This window comes from Rhinopithecus roxellana, chromosome 3, assembly GCF_007565055.1.
Source record: "Rhinopithecus roxellana isolate Shanxi Qingling chromosome 3, ASM756505v1, whole genome shotgun sequence".
NCBI classification, from domain to species: Eukaryota; Metazoa; Chordata; class Mammalia; order Primates; family Cercopithecidae; genus Rhinopithecus; species Rhinopithecus roxellana.
The window spans coordinates 4,465,885-4,493,568 of NC_044551.1; the positions used below are offsets into that span (position 1 = coordinate 4,465,885).

General features: G+C 40.5%; 1 pseudogene; it reads left to right on the forward strand.

Moving 5' to 3' along the window:
- Positions 1 to 23,195: 23,195 nt before the first annotated feature.
- LOC104681650 lies at positions 23,196 to 24,068 on the forward strand (annotated as a pseudogene).
- Positions 24,069 to 27,684: the final 3,616 nt, after the last annotated feature.

Consider the following 27,684-nt stretch of genomic DNA (forward strand, 5'->3'; position numbering starts at 1 on the left):
TGCAGTGCAGACTTGATGCAGAAATAGCAAAAATCTCTAGGGTTATATCTGAATGATTGGATTCAGAACATGCTGACAGGATTATTCATTAGGTTGAGTCCTGAGGGATAGTGAAGGATAACTCTGGTAGTATGTAATCAGAAGTAGATATTACCCCTTATTGATTATCTACTGAATGTCACTCTATGTTAGGCACTTTATATATGACATTTCACTCAGCTTTCACTGCAACTCTATGTGATGTGGGTGGTAATTGTTTTTCATTTAACAGATGAGAGAAACAAAGTTCATAAAGAATAAATAACTTGTTTTAGGAAGTCTCTGATTTTCAGATATTACATGATTACAAGAATTTACTCTGGTAAATTCTCTGCAAACAGGGGCTTAGTCTGTTTTGTACACTACTGTCTCCTTAGAACCTAGAAACATGTCTAGTATATGATAGACATTAATCAATACTTGCTAAATGAATGAAAGGAAAAAGAATGGTTCTTGTATTTAGATCTTACTCAAGTATGGTACATTTTGTTTTCCTCATTATAGAATGAATTTTAGGAAGTAATCTGTTGGAGTTTAATGGAAAGCCATTTTCATCATAGGGTGACTGCCTGTGTCCCCTAAATGCAGGTTTCCTAATGTCCAGACCTTGGCCTTATATTTTTCTTGTTATTCTCCTTTAAGGACCTGGCTTTTCTGGCTAAAATGACATGTGCAATCCCCAGATCTCAGTGTTTGATCCTAAACTCCAGTTGTAGGATGTATAAACCCACTAACAAACCTAGAGCCGCTTTAGGGCAACATAACCTTGGCCAAGTGACTTAACTGCCCTTGAGCCTTAGTCTCTGTCAGTAGAAGGAAGAGATGGAAGAAGAAACTGAGCCTTGATCTGAACAAAACCGATGGACACTAGAAGAAAGAAAGACAGGAGGCTTAGGGAGCATGACATTAGGGGAAAGAAGACCTAGAAAGCAAACAGAATAGAATTTCTATTCCTTTTGAGCACCCTTATTTTGTTTTCTATCTAGAACTTTTTCTAAGGAGTTAAAAAAAGACAATTTAACATAAGTTTTTTAAAAAGGCTTAAATTTCCTTTTTCTTAAAAAAGGTAAAGTGTTGAAAATAAGCCATTCAAGCATTTGGAGTCCTGGAGAAGCTCTAACCTGCAGCTAGAGCAGCTTCACACACATCCTTTCTCTGCCAGCAGCAGCTGCACAGAGCTTGCTGGAAGGTCTGAGGCAGGGTGGGACAAACTGACCTGACTGAATGAAGGGGCTTCTGGAAATGGGAGGAACTTCGTACAGGAACATTGTTGGGGGTAAGGCGAGCCTGTGGAGGATGTCACTCCTCTCTGCCTTTCCTTGCAGAGCTGGGAGCTGTGGAGAGTGGAAAGTGTGTCTGAATGACTTCATATGTTTAGTGAAGCTCATTGCCAGAACTGTGCCTTCCTCTGTCGCCTTGAATCTGCTGATCAGCCCTGGCAGCACACATTTTAAAAATTATTTAAAAAGGGACAAGGGTTATAAAGATGAATACCACATTTTTTTTTTTTATTATACTTTAAGTTCTAGGGTACATGTGCATAATGAGCAGGTTTGTTACATATGTATACTTATGCCATGTTGGTGTGCTGCACCCATCAACTCGTCAGCACCCATCAATTCATCATTTATATCATGTATAACTCCCCAATGCAATCCCTCCCTCCTCCCCGCTCCCCATGATAGGCCCCAGTGTGTGATGTTCCCCTTCCCGAGTCCAGGTGATCTCATTGTTCAGTTCCCACCTATGAGTGAGAACATGCGGTGTTTGGTTTTCTGTTCTTGTGATAGTTTGCTAAGAATGATGGTTTCCAGCTGCATCCATGTCCCTACAAAGGACACAAACTCATCCTTTTTTATGGCTGCATAGTATTCCATGGTGTATATGTGCCACAATTTCTTAATCCAGTCTGTCACAGATGGACATTTGGGTTGATTCCAAGTCTTTGCTATTGTGAATAGTGCCGCAATAAACATACGTGTGCATGTGTCTTTGTAGTAGAATAATTTATAATCCTTTGGGTATATACCCAGTAGTGGGATGGCTGGGTCATATGGTACATCTAGTTCTAGATCCTTGAGGAATTGCCATACTGTTTTCCATAATGGTTGAACTAGTTTACAATCCCACCAACAGTGTAAAAGTGTTCCTATTTCTCCACATCCTCTCCAACACCTGTTGTTTCCTGACTTCTTAATGATTGCCATTCTAACTGGTGTGAGATGGTATCTCATTGTGGTTTTGATTTGCATTTCTCTGATGGCGAGTGATGATGAGCATTTTTTCATGTGTCTGTTGGCTGTATGAATGTCTTCTTTTGAGAAATGTCTGTTCATATCCTTTGCCCACTTTTTGATGGGGTTGTTTGTTTTTTTCTTGTATATTTGTTTGAGTTCTTTGTAGATTCTGGATATTAACCCTTTGTCAGATGAGTAGGTTGCAAAAATTTTCTCCCATTCTGTAGGTTGCCTGTTCACTCTGATGGTAGTTTCTTTTGCTGTGCAAAAGCTCTTTAGTTTAATTAGATCCCATTTGTCAATTTTGGCTTTTGCTGCCGTTGCTTTTGGTGTTTTAGACATGAAGTCCTTGCCCATGCCTATGTCCTGAATGGTACTACCTAGATTTTCTTCTAGGGTTTTTATGGTATTAGGTCTAACATTTAAGTCTCTAATCCATCTTGAATTAATCTTCGTATAAGGGGTAAGGAAAGGATCCGGTTTCAGCTTTCTACTTATGGCTAGCCAATTTTCCCAGCACCATTTATTAAATAGGGAACCAAAACAGCATGGTACTGGTACCAAAACAGAGATCTAGACCAATGGAACAGAACAGAGTCCTCAGAAATAATACCACACATCTACAGCCATCTGATCTTTGACAAACCTGAGAGAAACAAGAAATGGGGAAAGGATTCCCTATTTAATAAAAGATGAATACCACATTTTTACCAGCCTCTGCAAACTCCTAATTTGGTGGCTGAAGGACACATAAATAAAATTTCCAGTATAAGGAGTGGAGGTAAGTGCTATAGTCTGAATGTCTGTATCCCTCTCAAATTCATATGTTGAAACCTAATCACCAAAGTGGTGGTATTAAGAGGGGGACCTTTGGGAAGTGATTAGGTTGAGGGCTCTGTCCCCATGAATGAAGTAGTGCCCTTATGAAGAGGCTTCAGGGAGCCTGTTTGCCCCTTCCATCATGTGAGGACACATAGCAGGTGCTGTCTATAAGGTATGAGTCCTCATCAGACATTGAATCTGCTGGCGCCTTGGTTTGGAACTTCACAGCTCCCAGAACTATGAGCTATAAATTTCTGTTGTTTATAAATTGCCCAGTCTAAGGTTTTTTTTAAATAGCTGCTCAAATGGACTGAGACAGTAAGCCAAACACAGAGTTCAACACCTGCCTTGGGAAGATAAAAAATTCCAACTGGGTGGATCCAGGTGATGATTTGGAAGGAATAGGATTCAAATTAGGCCTTGAGGCAAAGATGTGACAGATGCTTATCTTTAGGAAAAAAAGGTTGTTTTACTCTAGGTAAAGGAAATAGCCTCTTCAAAGGCTTGGAAGCAGAAAATTGCTGGGGGCTGGGCTGGGGTCAGGGGGTATGGTACCTCAAACAGTGGAGAGGGAGTAGAGTGCATAGTGTTGGGAAGAACACCATGAAACTGGAATGGCAGAGGTGAAAGCATATGGTAGTATGGGTTGAGTACCAGATGAGCTCTTTGGACTTTTTGGGTTGGCATGAGAAGCCATTGACACTTTGGTGAGGGGATCCGAGGAGTGGAGCGTCAGGGGAAGGCCACGATCAGCTCTATGTGTGCGCCAGGGCAGCAAGATTTGTTAGCTTAGAAGAACTTTTTGAAATAATTTTAATTTACAGAAAGTTGCAAGAATTGTCAAAAAGTTTTAGGATATTCTTTGTCTGAATTTACCAATTGTTAACATTTTGCCACATTTACTTTATCATTCTCTGGTTCTCTAACATGTACATATTACTAAGAGCACGTTTCTAAACATTTGAAACGTGTTTACAATGAAACGTGAAAAATTTGAAAGTAAGTTGCAGACTTCATACCCCATTACCCCTGTGTGGTAATATCTAATATCTGAAGTCTGATCTCAAGACTATTCAAATTTCAGCAGCTGTCCCAAAATATAGGAGGTCTCTGTCTTTCTCCCTTCTCCTCCCTTGCGGCCGAGCAGTAAGACGGAGTGCAAAAGGAGGAGGGAAGCTCTCAAAGGGAAGGAAGTGCAGGAAAGACTAATGCAGGAAAGCAAAAGGAAGGACGGAAGGAGGGAAGGAGGGCGGAAGGAGAGAGGAAGTAAGAGGGCGGAGGGAGGAGGGAGGCGAAGGGAGGAGGAGGGATGGAGGATGGAGAGGGAGGGGTGGGCAGGGAGGGCGGAGAGAGGGAGTGAGGGAGGGGAGAAGGGAGTACGAGAGAGGGGAGTAAAGGTAGACGGATCCTGGATCTCGTGTCATCGCTCTTCCCAACTCATACTCTCCATCACTCCTCCATCCTCCCTCCTCCCTCTTTCTTTCTTTCTTTTTTCTTTCTTTCTCTTTCTTTTCTTTCTTCTTTCTTTCTTTCTTCTTTCTTTCTTTCTTTCTTTCTTTTCTTTCTTCTTTCTTCTTTCTTTTCATTTTTTCTGTTTTTCTGTCTTTCTTCAGATGCTCCTCAACTTAGGAGAGGGTGTTGTCCCAATAAACTCATCATAAGTTGAAACTGCATTTAATATGCCTAATCTATCAAATGTCATAGCTTAGCCTAGCCCACCTCGAGTGTGTTCAGAGTACTTACATTAGCATGCAGTTGGGGAAAATCACCTAATATAAATCATGTAATAAAGTAAATTACATAAATATTTCATGTAAGTTATTGAATACTGTACTGAAAGTGAAAAAAGTATCCAAAATATGGTTCCTACCTAATGTGTATTACTTTTGCACCATCACAAAGGTGAAAAATCCTAAGTTGAACCATCCTAAGTCAGAGACCATTTGTAGTCTAGGTGACAGTGAAATAGGCTTGAGTGGAAGCACTGACAGTGAGAATAAGACAGCCATTTTGGAGTTGAACACAGTAAGATTTGGCAACAATGGGCTTTAGGGTGGGAGAGGGAGTAAATCTGATAATGAGGTTGTAGTTTACAGGGTTGGTGTCCTTAACCAACAAGGATCTCAGGAAAGAGAATCAAAGTGCAAGGGTATGCTTATATTTCGGATTTTTCATTTAATAATAATAATTAGATTTCTATAGTATTTCTATACTATAGTATAGTGCTTTCAAAAGCAGAAAGGCAGTGTGATTGGAGGCAGCTTAGGGTAGTGATCAAAAGTAGGAACTCTGGTGCTAGACTGTCTGGGTTAGAATCAGGCTTTGCTGCTTATTAGCTGTGAGACCTGGGAAAAATGACCTAAGTTGGCTGTGTCTCAGTTTTCTTATCTGTGAAATGGGAATTTTAACATAGTTTCCCTCACAGGATCATTGTGAAGATTAGATTAGTTATTATTTGTAAAGTGTTATTTTTTATAAAGTATTATAAGTCATTCTGACATATAGTAAGTGCTGTATGTGTTTGCTGAATCAATATAAATAAACTGATTCTCCTGTATTACTGAATCCTCACCAGCAAGTCTTTGAGGAAGGTACTATTATTATTATTGCTAATTGGGACATGGTTTGGGGCAAACCATGTAACTATTGGTAAAAATGCCCGTTCTGTTCCACGTACGAGACTGTCCCCGGGCTCGCTACATGAGGATACCTAATAGGCCATAGAAATGGGCTAGTGTCTCAGCACAGGCATACTTTGGGAGCTATTGTGGGTTCAGTTTCAGACCACTGCAATAAAGTGAATATCGCAACAAGGCAAGCCATGCAAACATTTTGGTTTCCCAATGCATATAAGTTACATTTATACTATACTGTAGTCGATTAAGTGTGCAATAGCATTATATCTAAAAAAAGGACATACCTTAATTTAAAAATACTGGTTGTTAAAAAAATGCTAATGATCATTGAGCCTGCAGCAAATTGTAATTTTTTTGCTGGTGGAGAGTCTTGCCTTGACACTGATGGCTGCTGAATGATCAGGATGGTGGTTGCTGAATGTTGGGATGGCTGTGATAATTGTATGAAATAAGACAACAATGAAATTTGCTACATCAGCTGACTCCTCCTTTCATGAAATATTTTTATGTAACATGCAATGCTATTTGATATCATTTTATTCACAGAACTTTTCAAAATTGCTATCAGTCCTCTCAAACCCAGCTGCTGCTTTTTATCAACTAAGTTAATGTAATATTCTAAATCCTTAGTTGTTACTTCTACAATGTTCACAGCATCTTCACCAGGAGTAGATTCCATCTCAAGAAATTAGTTTCTTGGCTCATCCATAAGAAGCAGCTCCTCAACTGTTCAAATTTTATCATGAGATTGCAGCAATTCAATCACATCTTCAGGCTTCACTTCTAATTCTAGTTCTCTTGCTATTTCCACCACATCTGCAGTGACTTCCTCCCCTAAAATCTTGAACCACTCCCATCCATGAGAACTGGAATTACTTCTTCCAAACTTCTGTTAATATTGGCATTTTGGCCTCCTCCTATGAGTCATGAATGTTTTTAATGGCATCTAGAATGGTGAATTCTTTCCAGAAGACTTTCAATTGGTATTACTCAGATCCACCAGAGGAATCATTATTTATGGCAGCTACAGCCTTACAAAATATATTTCTTAAATAATAAGACTTGAAAGTTGAAATTACTCCTTGATCTGTGAACTACAGAATGAATATTATGTTAAAGGCATGAAAACAACATTAATCTCCTTGTACTTCTTCATCAGATCTCTTGGGTGACTAGGTGCATTGTAAATGAGCAGTAATATTTTGAAATGAATCTTTTTTTTTTGTTTTTTTTTGAGCAGTAGATCTCAGCAGAGGGCTTAAAAAATTCAGTAAACCATAATATAAACAGATGTGCTCTCATCTAGTCTTTGTTCTATTTATGGAGCCCAGGCAGAGTTGATATAGCATAATTCTTAAGGGCTCAACGATTTTTGGAATGATAAATGAGAATTGGCTTCAATTTAAAGCTACCCCCTATACTCGCCCTTATCAGGAGAGTTAGCCTGTCTTTTGAGGCTTTGAAACTAGGAATGGACTTCTCTTTAGCAGTGCAAGTCCTTGGTGGCATCTTCCAATATAAGACTGTTTTGTCTAGATTGAAGTTCTGCTGTTCAGTGTACCTACCTTCATTGAAAATCTGTGGTTTAGCGTAAGCTACCTTCATTTGTTATCTTAGCTAGATTATCCAATTCACCTGCTGCAACTTCTTCATCACCATTTACTGCTTCACCTTGTGCTTTTCTGTTATGGAAACAGCTTATTTCAGTAAACCTCATGAACCAATCTCTGTTAGCTTCAAACTTGTCTTCTGCATCTTTCTTACCTCTCTCAGCCTTTGTAGAACTGAAGAGTTAGGGCCTTGCTCTGGATTCAGCTGTGACTTTAGGAAATGTCACTGGTTTGACTTTCTATTCAGACCACTCAAACTTTATATCAGCAATAAGGCTATTTTGCTTTCTTATCATTCATATATTCACTCGAGTAGCACTTTTAATTTCTTTCAGAACTTTTCTCTTACATTCACAACTTGGCTAACGTGCACAGGAGCTTTTGGCCATTCTTGGCTTTTAACCTGCCCTGCTCACTAAGCTTATTCATTTCGAGCTTTTGATTTAAAGTGAGATGTGTGAAACTCTTTTTTTCACTTGAACACTTAAAGGAAATTGTAGGGTTATTAACCAGCCTAATTTCAATATTGTTGTGTCTCAGGGAGAAGGAGACCCGAGGAGAGGAGAGATTGATGGGGAGAGCCAGTCAGAGAAGCTGTCAGAGAATACACATTATTCATTGATTAAATTCACCGTCCTATATGGGCATGGTTTGTGGTGTCCCAAAACAATAACAACAGTGGCATCCAAGATCACTGATCACATATCACGCTAACAAATACAATAACAATGAAAAATTTTTAAATATTATAAGAATTACCAAAATGTGACAGAGACGTGAAATGATCATACACTGTTGGAAAAATGGTGCTGATAGACTTGCTCAACACAGGGTTGCCACAAACTTGCAAAGTGTAAAAAACACAGTATCTGCAAAGTACAATAAAACAGATAAGGGCTGGAGGCTCTGGAGTTGAAAGCCCTCTACATGGAGATGATTATTGAAGACATGGGATGTATGCAGTCACTGAGAGAGAAGCTGCAGAAGAAAAAACTGAGTGTTGGAGAATGTTGCCTATGGGGTATACAGATGAAGGGGAGCTGGTGACTGAGACTGGGAAGGAGCAGTCAGAGAGTCAGGAGACAGAACAGGAGGGGGTGGAGTGAAGGAAAGGAAGAGATGTAAGGGCTTAAGAAGGACTTGCCCATTCTTTAGGCAAACGAGGCAGACAAATTCAGAGCAGAGACCTGGGATAGTGAGGAGTGGGTTTCTTAGTGACTGTAGTGAGAATGGTTCATTGACTTGTTGAGGACAGATGCTTATTTATGGGGCTCAGGAAGAATGGGAAGAAAGACATGGATTTTATAAATGTGTGCTATTCTCTTAAGCAGTTTGGCAGTAAAAGGAAGGAGAACTTTGAAAGAAACAGGGTAAAGAAATGATCTCTCTCCAAAAGAGGCAATTGTCTTTGTCATCCAGGTGGTAAATTTAGGCAAAGGCTTGAAGATGCAGGAAATGGTGGGGAGGATGGAGAGGGCTGGCAGGGATAGAATCAGGAGCATGGCTGGAGGGATTGGTCTCAGGAAGGAATAGAGACACTGCTTCAAGATTGGAGGGAAGGCTGGGCACAGTGGGTAGCTCATGCCTGTAATCCCAGTAATTTGGGAGGCTGAAGTAGGAGGATTGCTTGAGTCCAGGAGTTCAAGATCAGCCTGGGCAACATAGTAAGATCCCCATCTTTGCAAAAAAGTAAAAAAAGTTAGCCAGACATGTTGTCACATGTTTATAGTTCCAGCTACTTAAAAAGTAACTCTTACTCTTAAAAAAAACCTGAAGGCGAGAAAGAGACTGTGTGTGATGACCTATGACATTTCATGTGAAGGAAGGAAAAATAGAGATAATTCACCTAGAATTGCCTCAATTTTTGTTAAGTGGGCAATGAAGCTGTTTGTTGAGAAAGTTAGAAGTATATTTGAGAATCTGAAAGGACTGGAAAAGTTAGGATGTAGACTGGACATGGTGGCTCACGCCTGTAATCCCTGCATTTTGGGAGGCTGAGGCAGGTGGGTTGTTTGAACTCAAGAGTTCAAGACCATCCTGGGCAACATGGTGAAATCCTATGTTTATTAAAAATATAAAAATTATCCAGGCATGGTGGCACTCACCTGTGGTTCTAGGTACTCAGGAGGCTGAGGTGGGAGAATTGCTTGAGCCCAGGAGGCAAAGGCTGCAGTAAGCAGAAATCATACCACTATACTCCAGCCTGTGACAGAGCAGGACTTTGTCTCAAAAAAAAAAAAAAAAAAAAAAAAGAAAGGATGTGTGTTAGAGATGAAAAAGGGGACTGTCTAGTGAGGGAGGACCAGCATTTGGACTGGTTGAGTAGCTTGGTTCTACAAGGTATTATCATGGGACTTTCCTTAGTGACTGATATGGTTTGGCTCCGGGTTCCCACCCAAATCTCACATCAAATTGTAATCCCCATGTGTCAGAGGAGGAGCCTGGTGGGAAGTGATTGGATCTCGGGGTTGGGTTTCCCCCTTGCTGTTCTTGTGATAATGAGTGAGTTCTCATGAGATCTGAGCATTTAAAAGTGTGTGGCACATCCCCTTTCTCTCCTGCTCTGCCATGCCATGATGTTCTTGCTTCCCCTTCACCTTCCATCACAATCATAAGTTTCCTGAGACCCCCAAGTCATGCTTCCTGTTAAGCCTGGGGAGCTGTGAGTTAATTAGACCTCTTTTCTTCATAAATTATCCAGTCTTAGGTAGTTCTTTATAGCAGTGTGGAAACGGACTAATAGAGAAAATGTGACACCCCAGAATTAAGGCAGAAGAATTGGGCCAGTGTAAGTGTGGCTTTTAGTGGGAGGTTAAGAATACTAGGAAATCTCAGAGGTCAGAGAGAATTCAGTTGGAGATGGTTGACCATAGGCTGTGAAGGCAAGAGGAGGCTGAACAAGCTAGGTTAATGCTCCAAACTTTTCTTGTGAAATATCCATAATGACAGAGAAGAAGGAAAGCATATCTCTGAGGCTTCAAGTAGCCTCTTAGAGTTGGAAAATTCTGAAGTCTTAAGTTTTAACTTTAAAATATTTAAAATTCCAGGGCTGGGCGTGGTAGCTTATGCCGGTAATTCTAGCACTTTGGGAGGCTAAGACGGGCAGATCACAAGGTAAAGAGTTTGAGACCAGCCTGGCAAACATGGTGAAACCCTGTCTCTACAAAGAATACAAAGATTAGCTGGCATGGTGGTGTGTGCCTGTAATCGCAGCTACTCGGGAGGCTGAGGCAGGAGAATCGCTTGAACCCAGGAGGCGGAGGTTGCAGTGAGCAGAGATCATGCCACTGCACTCCAGCCTGGGCAGCAAAGCAAAAATCCATCTTGAAAGTAAAATACAATACAATACAATACAATACAATACAATACAATACAATACAATACAATACAATAAAATATTTAAAATTCCAGTCTGGATCAATTAAAATAAAGTAGTAGGTGATTGATTTCTCAGTAAATAGACACCTAAAATATATACGACATATTTTTCCATGACAAAGGCCTATACTGGGTGGGGGTAGGCTGGGAATTTTTATCCCAGTTTAAGAAGACTGGAAGAACAAAGAAAAGGAAGGACAAAATCAACTACTGAGAACGATGAAGGGACAGGATAAATTCAACAGGAGGGAAAGAGTAGGAAATGTTGAAAAATTTGAGACTGGCAGATCTTGAAAATGAGACAATCCTAGTTAATAATGGGCTTCAAAGTGTGATCAAGAAATCTCCCAAGTGATAGAGATAAAGAGATGGAAGCTGTCTTGGGTAATTTCAATCTCATTGAATTGTTCCTGACTTAGATTCCCAATACAAAATTTCTCTCTTGTGGTGCACAGAAAAAATATTAATGTTTAAAAAGATGCATTTGTAAAATGTTAAGCCAGACATTTATTTTTAAACATAGTCTTGAAGTCAGAGTGAGATTAATAGAGCCAATCTAAATTTTCTTAGGGAACATATTTGGTATCTGCCTCCTGTTGTACAATCTCCATGAAAAGTGAGAACAAGAAGAACTATAAAATTGAAATGCCAATTGTGATATCAAGTAATTTTTAAATGAATGCATCTTTCAATTCATTGATAGGATAAATCCTTATTTACTTTATCTGTGAGGGTCTCTTTCTTGAACAACAAGCAGCCAATTTGTGGAATTAGTGGCTGTTTCAGGAGGGTAAGTAACCTTTCATTTATGACCATCTCATTCTTATGTTTTAAAATAACATTGTGGACAAATATTTCCATTCAACCTAGTGGATGGATTTTGGCAATGACCGATCACACAAACAATGGATAACAATAGCAAAAGAAATGATATAGTCAGAAGTCTAATGTTAGCCATTTGTTCCTAGAATTTTGAAATACAGTCAGTCCCCAACTCATGATGGTTCAACATAGAATTTTTCAACTATTTTTATGATGTTGTGAAATTACATGCATTCAGTAGAAACTGTTCCCTTCCTGTTGAATTTACTCGGTCCCTTCATTGTTCTCTGCAGTTGATTCTGCTATTCCTTTTCTTTTTTTTTTTTTTTTTCACTTTCAGTACAGCATTTAAAATTACAGGAGATATCCAATACTTTATTATAAAGTAGATTTTGTGTTAGATGATTTTGCCCAGCTGTAGGCTAATGTGAGTTTGGAGCATGTTTAGGTAGGCTAGGCTAAGCTATGATGCTTGGTGGGATAGGTACATTAAATGCATTTTTGAATTATTGCTATTTCAACTTACAATGGGGTTATGTCCTAATATAACCCCATTGTAAGTTGGGGAGCATCTGTAGTTATAATGTCAGATATTGATAGCTTCCATTGGTAAGTAATTTCAATATTTACCACCCTTTTAAAAAAAGTTTGACGAGCATACAAATAATAAATAATAAATGTTTCTAGTAGAAAAGAGGTAAGTAACAGGAACAGAAATCTTGGACCATCTTAAATGAACCAATGGGAATGTCACCATACACATCCTTCCAAACTTTGTTTCAAGTGATTTCATGTCAAATTTATGCTTATACAAGTGGAATAATACATATGTTATGTCTTATGTTTTATGGAAGTCTTGACTTAAGGAAGGTGAGAACTTAGTCTCACTTTTTTTTTTTTAAATTTTTTTTAATTATTATACATTAAGTTCTAGGGTACATGTGCACAATGTGCAGGTTTGTTACATATGTATACTTGTGCCATGTTGGTGTGCTGCACCCATCAACTCGTCAGCACCCATCAATTCATCATTTATATCAGGTATAACTCCCAATGCAATCCCTCCCCCCTCCCCCCTCCCCATGATAGGCCCCAGTGTGTGATGTTCCCCTTCCCAAGTCCAAGTGATCTCATTGTTCAGTTCCCACCTATGAGTGAGAACATGCGGTGTTTGGTTTTCTGTTCTTGTGATAGTTTGCTAAGAATGATGGTTTCCAGCTACATCCATGTCCCTACAAAGGACAAAAACTCATCCTTTTTTGTGACTGCATAGTATTCCATGGTGTATTTGTGCCACATTTTCTTAATCCAGTCTGTCACAGATGGACATTTGGGTTGATTCCAAGTCTTTGCTATTGTGAATAGTGCCGCAATAAACATACGTGTGCATGTGTCTTTATGGCAGCATGATTTATAATCCTTTGGGTATATACCCAGTAGTGGGATGGCTGGGTCATATGGTACTTCTAGTTCTAGATCCTTGAGGAATTGCCATACTGTTTTCCATAATGGTTGAACTAGTTTACAATCCCACCAACAGTGTGAAAGTGTTCCTATTTCTCCACATCCTCTCCAACACCTGTTGTTGCCTGACTTTTTAAAGATTGCCATTCTAACTGGTGTGAGATGGTATCTCATTGTGGTTTTGATTTGCATTTCTCTGATGGCGAGTGATGATGAGCATTTTTTCATGTGTCTGTTGGCTGTATGAATGTCTTCTTTTGAGAAATGTCTGTTCATATCCTTTGCCCACTTTTTGATGGGGTTGTTTGTTTTTTTCTTGTATATTTGTTTGAGTTCTTTGTAGATTCTGGATATTAGCCCTTTGTCAGATGAGTAGATTGCAAAAATTTTCTCCCATTCTGTAGGTTGCCTGTTCACTCTGATGGTAGTTTCTTTTGCTGTGCAAAAGCTCTTTAGTTTAATTAGATCCCATTTGTCAATTTTGGCTTTTGCTGCCGTTGCTTTTGGTGTTTTAGACATGAAGGCCTTGCCCATGCCTATGTCCTGAATGGTATTACCTAGGTTTTCTTCTAGGGTTTTAATGGTATTAGGTCTAACATTTAAGTCTCTAATCCATCTTGAATTAATCTTTGTATAAGGAGTAAGGAAAGGATCCAGTTTCAGCTTTCTACTTATGGCTAGCCAATTTTCCCGGCATTTATTAAATTCCCTATTTATTAAATAGGGAATCCTTTCCCCATTTCTTGTTTCTCTCAGGTTTGTCAAAGATCAGATGGCTGTAGATGTGTGGCATTATTTCTGAGGACTCTGTTCTGTTCCATTGGTCTATATCTCTGTTTTGGTGCCAGTACCATGCTGTTTTGGTTACTGTAGCCTTGTAGTATAGTTTGAAGTCAGGTATCGTGACGCCTCCAGCTTTGTCCTTTTGACTTAGGATTGTCTTGGCAATGCGGGCTCTTTTTTGGTTCCATATGAACTTTAAAGCAGTTTTTTCCAATTCTGTGAAGAAACTCATTGGTAGCTTGATGGGGATGGCATTGAATCTATAAATAACCTTGGGCAGTATGGCCATTTTCACGATATTGATTCTTCCTATCCATGAGCATGGTATGTTCTTCCATTTGTTAGTGTCCTCTTTTATTTCACTGAGCAGTGGTTTGTAGTTCTCCTTGAAGAGGTCCTTTACATCCCTTGTAAGTTGGATTCCTAGGTATTTTATTCTCTTTGAAGCAATTGTGAATGGAAGTTCCTTCATGATTTGGCTCTCTGTTTGTCTGTTACTGGTGTATAAGAATGCTTGTGATTTTTGCACATTAATTTTGTATCCTGAGACTTTGCTGAAGTTGCTTATCAGCTTAAGGAGATTTTGGGCTGAGACAATGGGGTTTTCTAAATATACAATCATGTCATCTGCAAACAGGGACAATTTGACTTCTTCTTTTCCTAACTGAATACCCTTGATTTCTTTCTCTTGCCTGATTGCCCTAGCCAGAACTTCCAACACTATGTTGAATAGGAGTGGTGAGAGAGGGCATCCCTGTCTTGTGCCAGTTTTCAAAGGGAATTTTTCCAGTTTTTGCCCATTCAGTATGATATTGGCTGTGGGTTTGTCATAAATAGCTCTTATTATTTTGAGGTACGTTCCATCAATACCGAATTTATTGAGAGTTTTTAGCATGAAGGGCTGTTGAATTTTGTCAAAAGCCTTTTCTGCATCTATTGAGATAATCATGTGGTTCTTGTCTTTGGTTCTGTTTATATGCTGGATTACGTTTATTGATTTGCGAATGTTGAACCAGCCTTCCATCCCAGGGATGAAGCCCACTTGATCATGGTGGATAAGCTTTTTGATATGCTGCTGAATCCGATTTGCCAGTATTTTATTGAGGATTTTTGCATCGATGTTCATCAGGGATATTGGTCTAAAATTCTTTTTTTGTTGTGTCTCTGCCAGGCTTTGGTATCAGCATGATGTTGGCCTCATAAAATGAGTTAGGGAGGATTCCCTCTTTTTCTATTGATTGGAATAGTTTCAGAAGGAATGGTACCAGCTACTCCTCGTACCTCTGGTAGAATTCAGCTGTGAATCCATCTGGTCCTGGACTTTTTTTGGTTGGTAGGCTATTAATTATTGCCTCAATTTCAGAGCCTGCTATTGGTCTATTCAGGGATTTAAGTTCTTCCTGGTTTAGTCTTGGAAGAGTGTAAGTGTCCAGGAAATTATCCATTTCTTCTAGATTTTCTAGTTGATTTGCGTAGAGGTGTTTATGGTATTCTCTGATGGTAGTTTGTATTTCTGTGGGGTCCGTGGTGATATCCTGTTTATCATTTTTTATTGTGTCTATTTGATTCGTCTCTCTTTTCTTCTTTATTAGTCTTGCTAGCGGTCTGTCAATTTTGTGGATCTTTTCAAAAAACCAACTCCTGGATTCATTGATTTTTTGGAGGGTTTTTTGTGTCTCTATCTCCTTCAGTTCTGCTCTGATCTTAGTTATTTCTTGCCTTCTGCTAGCTTTTGAATGTGTTTGCTCTTGCCTCTCTAGTTCTTTTAATTGTGATGTCAGAGTGTCAATTTTAGATCTTTCCAGCTTTCTCTTGTGGGCATTTAGTGCTATAAATTTCCCTCTACACACAGCTTTAAATGTGTCCCAGAGATTCTGGTATGTTGTATCTTTGTTCTCATTGGTTTCAAGGAACATCTTTATTTCTGCCTTCATTTCCCTATGTACCCAGTAGTCATTCAGGAGCAGGTTGTTCAGTTTCCATGTAGTTGAGCGGTTTTGATTGAGTTTCTTAGTCCTGAGTTCTAGTTTGATTGCACTGTGGTCTGAGAGACAGTTTGTTATAATTTCTGTTCTTTTACATTTGCTGAGGAGTGCTTTACTTCCAATTATGTGGTCAATTTTGGAATAAGTGCAATGTGGTGCTGAGAAGAATGTATATTCTGTTGATTTGGGGTGGAGAGTTCTATAGATGTCTATTAGGTCTGCTTGGTGCAGAGATGAGTTCAATTCCTGGATATCTTTGTTAACTTTCTGTCTCGTTGATCTGTCTAATGTTGACAGTGGAGTGTTGAAGTCTCCCATTATTATTGTATGGGAGTCTAAGTCTCTTTGTAAGTCTCTAAGGACTTGCTTTATGAATCTGGGTGCTCCTGTATTGGGTGCATATATATTTAGGATAGTTAGCTCTTCCTGTTGAATTGATCCCTTTACCATTATGTAATGGCCTTCTTTGTCTCTTTTGATCTTTGATGGTTTAACGTCTATTTTATCAGAGACTAGGATTGCAACCCCTGCTTTTTCTTGTTCTCCATTTGCTTGGTAGATCTTTCTCCATCCCTTTATTTTGAGCCTATGTATGTCTCTGCATGTGAGATGGGTCTCCTGAATACAGCAGACTGATGGGTCTTGACTCTTTATCCAGTTTGCCAGTCTGTGTCTTTTAATTGGAGCATTTAGTCCATTTACATTAAAGGTTAATATTGTTATGTGTGAACTTGATCCTGCCATTATGATATTAACTGGTTATTTTGCTCGTTAGTTGATGCAGTTTCTTCCTAGCCTCGATGGTCTTTGCATTTTGGCCTGTTTTTGCAATGGCTGGTACCGGTTGTTCCTTTCCATGTTTAGTGCTTCCTTCAGGGTCTCTTGTAAGGCAGGCCTGGTAGTGACAAAATCTCTAAGCATTTGCTTATCTGTAAAGGATTTTATTTCTCCTTCACTTATGAAACTTAGTTTGGCTGGATATGAAATTCTGGGTTTAAAATTCTTTTCTTTAAGAACGTTGAATATTGGCCCCCACTCTCTTCTGGCTTGTAGAGTTTCTGTCGAGAGATCTGCTGCTAGTCTGATGGGCTTCCCTTCGTGGGTAACCCGACCTTTCTCTCTGGCTGCCCTTAAGATTCTTTCCTTCATTTCAACTTTGGTGAATCTGGCAATTATGTGTCTTGGAGTTGCTCTTCTTGAGGAGTATCTTTGTGGCGTTCTCTGTATTTCCTGAATTTGAATGTTGGCCTGCCCTACTAGGTTGGGGTCGTTCTCCTGGATGATATCCTGAAGAGTGTTTTCCAACTTGGTTCCATTTTCCCCCTCACTTTCAGGCACCCCAATCAGACGTAGATTTGGTCTTTTTACATAATCCCATACTTCTTGCAGGCTTTGTTCATTTCTTTTTCTTCTTTTTTCTTTTGGTTTCTCTTCTCACTTCATTTCATTCATTTGATCCTCAATCGCTGATACTCTTTCTTCCAGTTGATCGAGTTGGTTACTGAAGCTTGTGCATTTGTCACGTATTTCTCGTGTCATGGTTTTTATCTCTGTCATTTCATTTATGACCTCCTCCGCACTCATTAGTCTAGCTGTCAATTCTTCCACTCTTTTTTCAAGATTTTTAGTTTCTTTGCACTGGGTACGTAATTCCTCCTTTAGCTCTGAGACGTTTGATGGACTGAAGCCTTCTTCTCTCATCTCGTCAAAGTCATTCTCTGACCAGCTGTGATTCGTTGCTGGAGATGGGCTGCACTCCTTTGCAGGGGGAGATGCGTTCTTATTTTTTGAATTTCCAGATTTTCTGCCCTGCTTCTTCCCCATTTTTGTGGTTTTATCTGCCTCTGGTCTTTGATGATGGTGACGTACTGATGGGGTTTTGGTATAGCTGTCCTTCCTGTTTGATAGTTTTCCTTCTAACAGTCAGGACCCTCAGCTGTAGGTCTGTTGGAGATTGCTTGAGGTCCACTCCAGACCCTGTTTGCCTGGGTATCAGCAGCAGAGGTTGCAGAAGATAGAATATTGCTGAACAGCGAGTGTACCTGTCTGATTGTTACTTCGGAAGCTTCCTCTCAGGGGTGTCCTCCACCCTGTGAGGTGTGGGGTGTCAGACTGCCCCTAGTGGGGGATGTCTCCCAGTTAGGCTACTCAGGGGTCAGGGACCCACTTGAGCAGGCAGTCTGTCCCTTCTCAGATCTCAACCTCCATGTTGGGAGATCCACTGCTCTCTTCAAAGCTGTCAGACAGAGTCGTTTGCTTCTGCAGAGGTTCCTGCTGCTTTTGTTGTTGTTTTTGTTAACTGTGCCCTGTCCCCAGAGGTGGAGTCTACAGAGACAGGCAGGTTTCCTTGAGCTGCTGTGAGCTCCACCCAGTTCGAGCTTACCAGCGGCTTTGTTTACCTACTTAAGCCTCTGCAATGGCAGGCGCCCCTCCCCCAGCCTTGCTGCTGCCTTGCTGTTAGATCATAGACTGCTGTGTTAGCAATGAGGGAGGCTCCGTGGGCATGGGATCCTCCCAGCCAGGTGTGGGATATATTCTCCTGGTGTGCCCGTTTGCTTAAAGCGCGGTATTGGGGTGGGAGTCACCTGATTTTCCAGGTGTTGTGTGTCTCAGTTCCCCTGGCTAGGAAAAGGGATTCCCTTCCCCCTTGCCCTTCCCAGGTGAGGCAATGCCTCGCCCTGCTTCAGCTCTCGCTGATCGGGCTGCAGCAGCTGACCCGCATCGATTGTCCGGCTCTCCGTAGTGAGATGGCCCCAGTACCTCAGTTGAAAATGCAGAAATCACCAGTCTTCTGTGTCGCTCGCGCTGGGAGTTGGAGACTGGAGCTGTTCCTATTCGGCCATCTTGCTCCGCCCCCCGTCTCACTTTTAAACTTCCTTAGGAAAATGATCTAAAGCATAGTGAAAAGAACAATAAAGCAAGAGGAATGAGGTGTTAGTTTAATGAAATAGTAGTATGCCATGGACTGATATATTGAAGAGATATTTCTTCAGCTTGGCATGATTTCAGGAAGAAAGCGGGTGCATTTAATAAATTAAATTTTTATTTAATTATTTTTGTTTATTTATTTACTTATTTTAAAAATGAAGTTGTGCTGTCACTCAGGATGGAGTGCAGTGGCATGATTATAACTCACTGTAGCCTTGAACTCCTGAGTTCAAGCAGTCCTCCCACCTCAGCCTCCCAAAGAGCTGGGACTGCAGGCATGTGCCACCATGCCTGGCTAATCAAAAAACAAAACAAAAGTTTTTAGAGATAGGGCCTCACTTTTTTGTCTAGGCTGGTATTGAAATCCTGGCTTCACACCATCCTCTCACCTTGACCTCCGAAAGTACTGGGATTACAGTCATGAGCTGCCATGCCTGGCCTGGCCTTGCTTTTTTATTCTTTAGCTTTTATAGCTCCATACCCTCTAATGCCACAGGAGTATGATGAGTGGAATTTGGATACCATGTTTAGTACTGATTTGCTCCCTTGGCGAGGAGGCACCACTATCATGCTATGTTGAGATTTTTGGCAGCCAAGATCAGAGGGACTCTCTTGTAATGGCCCCATCCCTGAGATCTGAGGGAATAACCCAGGAGACAGGCACCGACTGCTTCCAGGGGAAGCAGCAATCAGTGCACTGAATGCCTTAGCAAGCTGAGTATCACTGAACTTCAAAACTGTGCCAGAGGAGTAGAGTTTTTTTAACTTCCTCTCCTCTGTCAACAGCTGACTTAACTGATTTTGCCTGTGATGATGACATCCCAGAGTGATGACTGGATTCTCATGATCTGCTTCTCTACTGTTGAGGGATTTTTACCTGATAGCATTTCTCTGATTTTACTTATTTTATTAATTCTTCTATGCCAGTTACTTATAAATTTTGGCTTATTTCTGATTACACTATACCATTTGTAAAACATGAAATTCAAGTTGATTGTAATTTTCTCCTGTAATTTTCTCCTGTCCATATTCTGATGAATCAAAGATGAGGCTGGCAGTGCTTCTTACCCTTTGAAAACGTTTGGTTCATTTTCACAAACGGAAAAATTACATGGCTTCCTGGAGACATTGATGTGTTTTTCCGGAAAGTTTGGGCCTCTATTCATTGAGAATCACTAATTTAACAAAAAGCCCACAGATCACTGTATGAATGTGTGTGGGATGGGGAGGAGGAGAGAGAGAAAGAAGGAAAGAAATGTGTTAAAATTTCATTTGAAAGAACCATTTTATTGTTGGACTAGAAACCAAAGACTGTCCATGAAAAAGAGGAACCATTCTAAAATTTTCATAACTTGCTGCATGTGTGTATTTTATTTCTTAATAAAGCTCAAGTAGTTTCTCATGAAAGTCAATGAATAGAGAGCCATTTCAGGACGTGTCTGAATTGGCAGTTGGTTGGAGCTTGGCCATAACGGGAAAGGACAGCTGTTTGTTGTGGGGGCTCGTCTCCATGGTGTTGGGCAGCACATCTTCAGCTCTTTCTGGGAAGACTCCAAAGTAGGAATAGACCGAGAAAAACAGCATGAGGACATGACTGCATGCTGGTCAGATGGAATTCAGCCTGTACTGCTCTAGCAGAGCTTCTCCAGAGGTTAGAATGTTTTGCTTTTATAGTCATCCGGATTGTTTGTTTACTAAGGGTAGAAAGGTCCCAGCCTCACCCGAGACCTCCCGATTCAGTCTCTGTGGGGAGCTGCTTGGGAATCTGTATGTTAGAGAAGCTCCCAGGATAATTGTGATGTGTGGTCATGTTTAAGAGCTGCTAGTGTAAATAATAGTGAGCAGCAGCACTGGCTGGAAGCACTGTAGAAGTTGCGTGTGTGTGTGTGTGTGTGTGTATGTGTATGTGTATTGTGCAAGAGCTATGAGATAAAATCAGGCTACTGGAATTTGCCAAGAAGCAGCACGGGAGACACATTAACCAGACGCCAAGGATGTGGCCATAGACCTTCCTAGAAACTCCCTCATCTAGAGTGTGCATTTCTGGATTGCACTGACTAGTCCTGATTAAATCCTGTATCCATAGACTCAGCACAGGCTGGGCTCCAGAAAAGGCCATCCACAATGTTTTCTTTTAAAATTCCACATACTATTTATCTTTGATTTTCTACCTCCTATGGGAACCCTAGATCCAACTTTCTTTGGTGAGTTTGCAGGGGTTTCTGATGGCTCTCTGGTTTCACGGGTTTCCTTCTTATTTTCTACCCCTTTTATTTGGAATGTCAACCTACAAACTTAAAAGATTGAGCAAACTTCATAGGAAAACTACAGAAGCTGGAACCACATATGATGCTTTCTATTATATGCCTGTTGTATATGATAAAAATGAGGTTTTATTTACTTCTTGGGTACACTAAACATAAACACTCTCTAATGAGGAAAAGAACCCAATGAGGGGGAAAAGGCTGGACGCCAATGGATGGCAGTGATTTATGGAACTCTGGGCTCAGTGGTAGTGAAGGATCATCATAAGGAAAGAAACTATTCTACAGTTTGGTGTAGCTGGGATGACTTTATATCCTAGTTTGCAAGACAGTCCTGGCCTCACTTGTTGAGCTGGTGTCCTATCTAGTTAAGATACATTTCATGCTGCCCAGTGTCCTGGTTGAGATAATCCATTGTGGTCACCGTGAGGATAGGAAACAGAGAGAGGAGATTTTTCTTTGGATCACTGAAGTACTCATTTCATTATATGATATATCCCATTATAGGGTCACTCCTAACATTTGAGGGCCCAGGACAAGACATCCCCCTATTCCATAACCTGTTCCTTCTCCTCTTGACCTGGCTCCACCGTGCAGCCTGAGGATCCTTGTAAGAATGTGTGTGGATGAGCCAGCCTGCTCATTCAACTTTATTCACACCCACATCCACCAGCTACCCATGAATACCCCTCAGGCCTAGGGGTGTGCACACCTGTGAGTTGATCTGCTTTGGAAGGGTGAAAACTCACACAGGCCCTGGAAGCTGGTTTCAGACCACTTGGGGCAGGAAATTCCAGGCTCATAAGTACCTGGGGAAGAGTCTAGAAGGGAAGTTGTTCCTGCAGGTGGGTGTGTATCACAGCCCTGCAGACTGCTGGCTCCGTGGAGAGGCATGGCTGGAGGAGGGCAGGAGAGGGCATTCTGAAGCATCAGCGCCCTGATTAGGGATACCTGGCCCTAGAGTGGTCCTGTCCTTTTCATTCCTGCTTTTCAGAGATCCTGCTTCTAACACATCCTTGAGCATCTCAGTAAAGCCAGCTTCCTAAGCCGTTCTGAAGTGTTTGGGTTAAGAACGTTTCACATGTGAATAATGCTTGGTCACCAGCCTGAGGTCCAGCGTATTCTTCATCTGGTCTGATAGAAATCCCTTGTCTTTAAATGTCATATATTTAAGGCAACAACTCAATTTTGCAGGTTGAAACAAAAACTTAAACTATATGAGTTAATGTTTTTAAAGTCAACCAAAGGGAAGGTACCTCTTCCCAGTGTGTTTCATCAATTGAAATCTGGTGAACGTTTTTTTATTTGCTGGTATGTTCCACCATGTGTGTAAGCATGAAGGTAGGAAAATGTTTGCTCAGCCATTTCCTCTGTGGTTTAGTTTGTTGGAGAATCAGTCAAATGGAAAGTTTTTCCTCTGATGTGATTACAGAATCAAATATTTTATAATTCCCAGGTACTTCTGAATCTTGAATAATTATTAAAGTCAGTGAACACTTTCTCTTTCTTTTCCTTGACTCGCTTTGGATTGAACTAACCCATAGGGCAACACAATATTATTTCCCTGGGCTAGGTGCACTTTCCTCTTCGTGGATTATTGGGTGCCTGTAGATAGAGTCCCCATGCACAGCAGGCAGACTGTGCACCGCATAGTCCTGGAGGTAAATTTCACCAAGAGTATGAGTGGGATTGTGCAACATGGTAGCCCTGGCTATGCATGTTTGGGGCAGGGATTCTCCTCAACTGTGTATTCCCTGGGAGGCTTGATTTTCCTCTTCTTTCTCTCACCGATCATAAGCATGTGGAGAACATGGGTGTTTGAAGAGAAAAAGTTGAAAATAATGTTATTTTCTGCACTTTCTCCCATTTTTTGAGAGCACTCATTCTCCTTCTAATATTAATGTAGATCAGGGAAAATAAAAGCCATTTGTTAAAGAACTAACTATTATGTAACAAATTGTCAAACAATCATGCCAAAGGTGTGTTTACAAACTCCAGTTCTATCTTGGTGGGTTGATTAGCTTCCTTGGGGGTCCAAACAGCTATGGCTTTTCCATTTTTATGAATGGTTCTGCATTTATAAAATTAAGAATGGACATTTACACGATTAAGAATAGAATTAATAGTGTAAAGGGATCCTTCAAGTACCCATGTGTTACTGCTTACTTTTAACCAATAAATCTTATACCAGAGTGTTCTGCCTGCTTCTGGATGAGCAAGGAGACTCATGGTCTGGTTCTTGGACTTCCCTAGCAGCATGGCCCCCAAATGCCAGTCTCCACTCCCACCTCAAAAGAAGAAACCAAGAATGCCTCTCTGGGACCGGAGGAGATATTGGCCTCTGCAGGCTTGCTGAAGAAGGGAGAAAAAGAACAGCAAGAAGCAATTGAATGCATTGATGAAGTACAAAATGAAATAGACAGATTTAATGAACAAGCCAGTGCGGAGATTTTGAAAGTAGAACAGAAATATGACAAACTCCGCCAACCATTTTTTCAGAAGATGTCAGAACTGATCGCCAAAGTCCCAAATTTTGGGCTAACAACATTTGTCAACCATCCACAAACGTCTGCACTGCTGGAGGAGGACAAAGAGGCACTGAGTTGAAATGACAGAATTTGAAGATATTAAATGAGGTTACAGAATAGATTTTTATTTTCATGAAAATCCTTACTTTGAAAATAAAGTTCTCTCCAAAGAATTTCATCTGAATGAGAGTGGTCCATCTTCAAAGACCACTGAAATCAAGTGGAAATCTGGAAAGGATTTGATGAAACGTTCAAGTCAAACGCAGAATAAAGCTGGCAGGAAGAGGCAGCGTGAGGAACCAGAGAGCTTCTTTACCTGGTTTACTGACCATTTTGATGCCGGTGCTGATGAGTTAGGAGAGGTCACCAAAGATGATACTTGGTCCAACTCATTAGAGTGCTACTTGGTTCCTGATATGGATGATGAAGAAGGAGAAGGAAAAGAAGATGATGATGATGAAGAGGAGGAAGGATAAACAGATACTGAGGAAGAAGAGGAGGATGAAGGTGAAGAAGATGAAGACGATGAAGGGGAGGAAGGAGAGAAGGATGAAGGAAAAGATGATTACTAGAACACTGACAGATTCCAACTATCCTTTTCAAAAAAAAATTCTCCAGTCCCTGGGAGCAAGTTCTAGTCTTTTCTTTTTCCTCTTGTGTTCTGTCACCCTGTTCTTGAGGTCTCTTTTCTCTACACCATGGTTCTCAACTTATTTTGGGGGAAATACCTTGAGCAGAATACAATGGGAAAAGTGTCTCTACCCCTTTCTGTTTGAAATTCATTTTTATCCCTTTCTGTCTGAATAAAAACTGTATGGAATCAACACCACTGAGGTCTGTGGGAAATAAGAAAAACCTGCTCCCTCCGCTCTGCTGGAAGCTGGAGGGTGCTAAGCCCCTGTGTAGTAGTCCATAGAATTCTAGTTTTTCCCCTCCTTTCTCTGTATATTGGGCTTAGAGGGTACACAGTGTCTCTATGTGAATATGGACAGTTAGCATTCACCAACATGTATCTGTCTATTTTCTCTTGTTTAAAAAAAGAGAAAAGAACTAAAAAAAAAAAAATAGGGTTATAGAAGGTCAGCAAAGGGTGGATCTGAGATGTTTGGGTGGGTTAAGTGCACATTTTGACAACATGGCTTCTCCTTTGGCATGTTTATTGTGATATTTGACAGACACCCTTGTAGTTTAAGAAGACACTTTTAAAATAAATTTTCTTCTAATGATGACTTTAGCCCTGCCACTCAATGGAAGAATCGGCAGAACCTGTAGGATCCTATTTGGAATTGACTTTCTCTATTGTAATTTTGTTCCTGCTTATTTTAAAATTTCCTTTTTGTTTCACTGTAAAGGAAAGATGATGCTCGGTTTTAAATGTGAAAAGTACAAGTTGCTTTGTTGTACAATAAAACTAAATGTGTACACACACACACACACACACACACACAAACTTATACCAAAATCACACCACTTTAGTTACTTGTCCACTGGAAAGGTACTCTTTGTTTTTGAGCTTTAAAGAAGCTAGTCTTCTTTTATTTGGCTGTAACTAGGAACTCAACTGAGCAGGAATGACTATTCTGATATGTGCTTGTTACATTTTTGGTTTTCAGAGGTGGCATGTTGAGGAGGTGCACTTATGGATTGCAGCATAAATATCCACGGGTCCTGGTGTGGGTGCGTGCGCTCACTCATTATCTTGATGTGCTACTCACAACCACATCTCTCCTTACACTATTGGAAACTTTCGTTCTTAATCATTTAATTTATCCCTAGCGACTCCAGCCTCTCATGACAGACTGAAAGACCAGACTTGATGAAGTCCAGATATATTTTAATTCTCTTATATTAAGCCCAAGGGAGAATTTCTTAGCGACTATGCTGACTTATGTGTCTTGAAAAAACTTTAACTGTGGGAATTTTGATGTATAATGAAGCCAGAAGAGGGACACACTTCATTCCAAAATGCTGCAAATAGAATTTAAGCAAGCAACATGACACACATTCTTTGTTTCTTTTGCTTTTTTTTTTTTGCGATGAAGTCACACTTTGTTGCCCAAGCTGGAGTGCAGTGGTGCCATCTCGGCTCACTGCCACCTCTGCCTCCCAGGTTCAAGTGATTCTCCTGCCTCAGCCTCCTAAGTAGCTGGGACTACAAGCACGCGACACCATGCCCAGCTAATTTTTTTGTACTTTTAGTAGAGACGGGGTTTCACTATGTTGACCAAGCTGGTCTCAAAATCCTGGCCTCAAGTGATCCACCCACCTTGGCCTCCCAAAGTGCTGGGATTACAGGCGTGAGCCACTGTGCCCAGCCGTGACACACATTCTTAACTATTCTCCAAAAGGGAGAACACTAGAAAAGTGGTAGTTTGAAAAAAGAAATGTCCAGTAGCAACTGGATGGCTCATAGCTCCAGTGGTTCTGATAAGTGCTCAGTAGAGAGTCTGATACACATTAGGTGCTCAAGAAAATATCTGTTAACTGAATAAACAAATGAATCGGATCTTGTTCATATAAATTCCAAAGCAGAGAATATCTGCCACAAGTGCTCACATCAGCTATGCCTATTAAGCAGCACTGTGTTGTTTGCTTTCACAGAAAGGGATTTGATTTGGTATTTGCTGAAACAGGCCCCCATCTTACAGATGGCATTGAGACTCAGAAGAGTTAAATACTTTCTCACAGCTACTAAGCACTAGGACTAGAATTAGAATGTGTGCTTTCTGACCCTGAGTCTAGGATTCTAGGACTTCAAGGGTTTCCTATCTTTTTGAAGTCATGGGGCAGAACAATATAAAGGAGCAGCTGGAAAAACTGAAATGAAATTACTATTCACTCTTACATAGGAAGAATAAAGATAACTCTTGAGGACCCTGATATATTATGGTAATAAAAATAAGACTGAGGTAGCAGAAGCACATGGACATGCAGGGAACACTTCCAAACATCCTTCAAAAGGCCTAAGTTCTAAGGACAGGAAACATGAGGAAGCAGAGAAGGAAGGAAATGTGTCTAAATTCTTCTAAGCTGTTTCTTTTACTCTTCAGGCCAAGCCGTCTAACTCTAATCAAAATTTCAGGGAAAGCTTATGGCAGATGAGACTTTTGGAAGTACATTAGAAAACAGGAGGGAAAAAGGCCTTATAACTCATTGATTTGTATCTTTATGTTATTTTATAATATTATTAAAGCTCTTTCCATTTTATGTAGATTCTGTCTCTCAGCTGTACTTTCAAATCTATTAGGACAAGTCTCTTGTCTCTTTTATATATTCCTTGTACTGTGTCTATATGTGGTGGTCTCTCAGTCAAGCAGGCTGTACAATTTATTCGAAGTATTCCAAGGAACTTGTGTCCCTCCACTGCTCTGACCTCATTTTTGCAATGTTAATTAAGTTGGGTAGATGACCTATTCGACTGATAACACTCAATAGCTCACTGGTATATGGTAAGTAGTTTATTCTCTTAGTTAGTTGACCATAACTAGATTAAAGCCCAAAAAGATATGAAAAAAAATCAGGTGGTAGAGAGTGGGGAACAGAGGTATAGGACACTGTTTTGGGAAAGTGGATCTTACCTCGGTTATGTCAGGATGAGGTGTTACAAGAAGAGAGAACAAGAGAGAACGCTCACCATTAAATTTGGCTTCTGGCCTTGGGTCAACCTTGCATGATGTTTTGTAGACTGAGAGTAAGGAGGGAGAAGTTGAGACAAAAACTTTACTCTCTGTTTGGTCACTGAGAGCAAAGGTTCTCTTTGTGCTAGTTTATTCTTAAGTAGTAGCGTGAGGAGTTTAGGGGTTTATTGCTGAAGAAAATTCATCCTCTTGTGCTAATTGGGCAGAGATTCCAGGGTATTAAAACCAAAATCATTTGACCACCTGAGTTATAGTAATTTTAGTGCTTACATTGTTTATTTTCACTGTATAGCACAACCAAATACTATTCAGTCTGGCTGCATGGAATGAGATATGGCTAATTAAATTTCCTGGCAAACCCAGGTTAAGGCAGAAATGCCATATTAACAGTAGCACCCTTAAACCTGGGGAAAGAGGCTCTTGCCTCATGTCACTTGCTTTAGAGGGCCCTGCTGGTCTTCCTCCACTGTGCCATGCCTTATGGTGAGAGGATTCTGCCGAGCCATGTGGATATTGTCAATCCAAAGCACCCCCATTCCCTCTTCTAAAC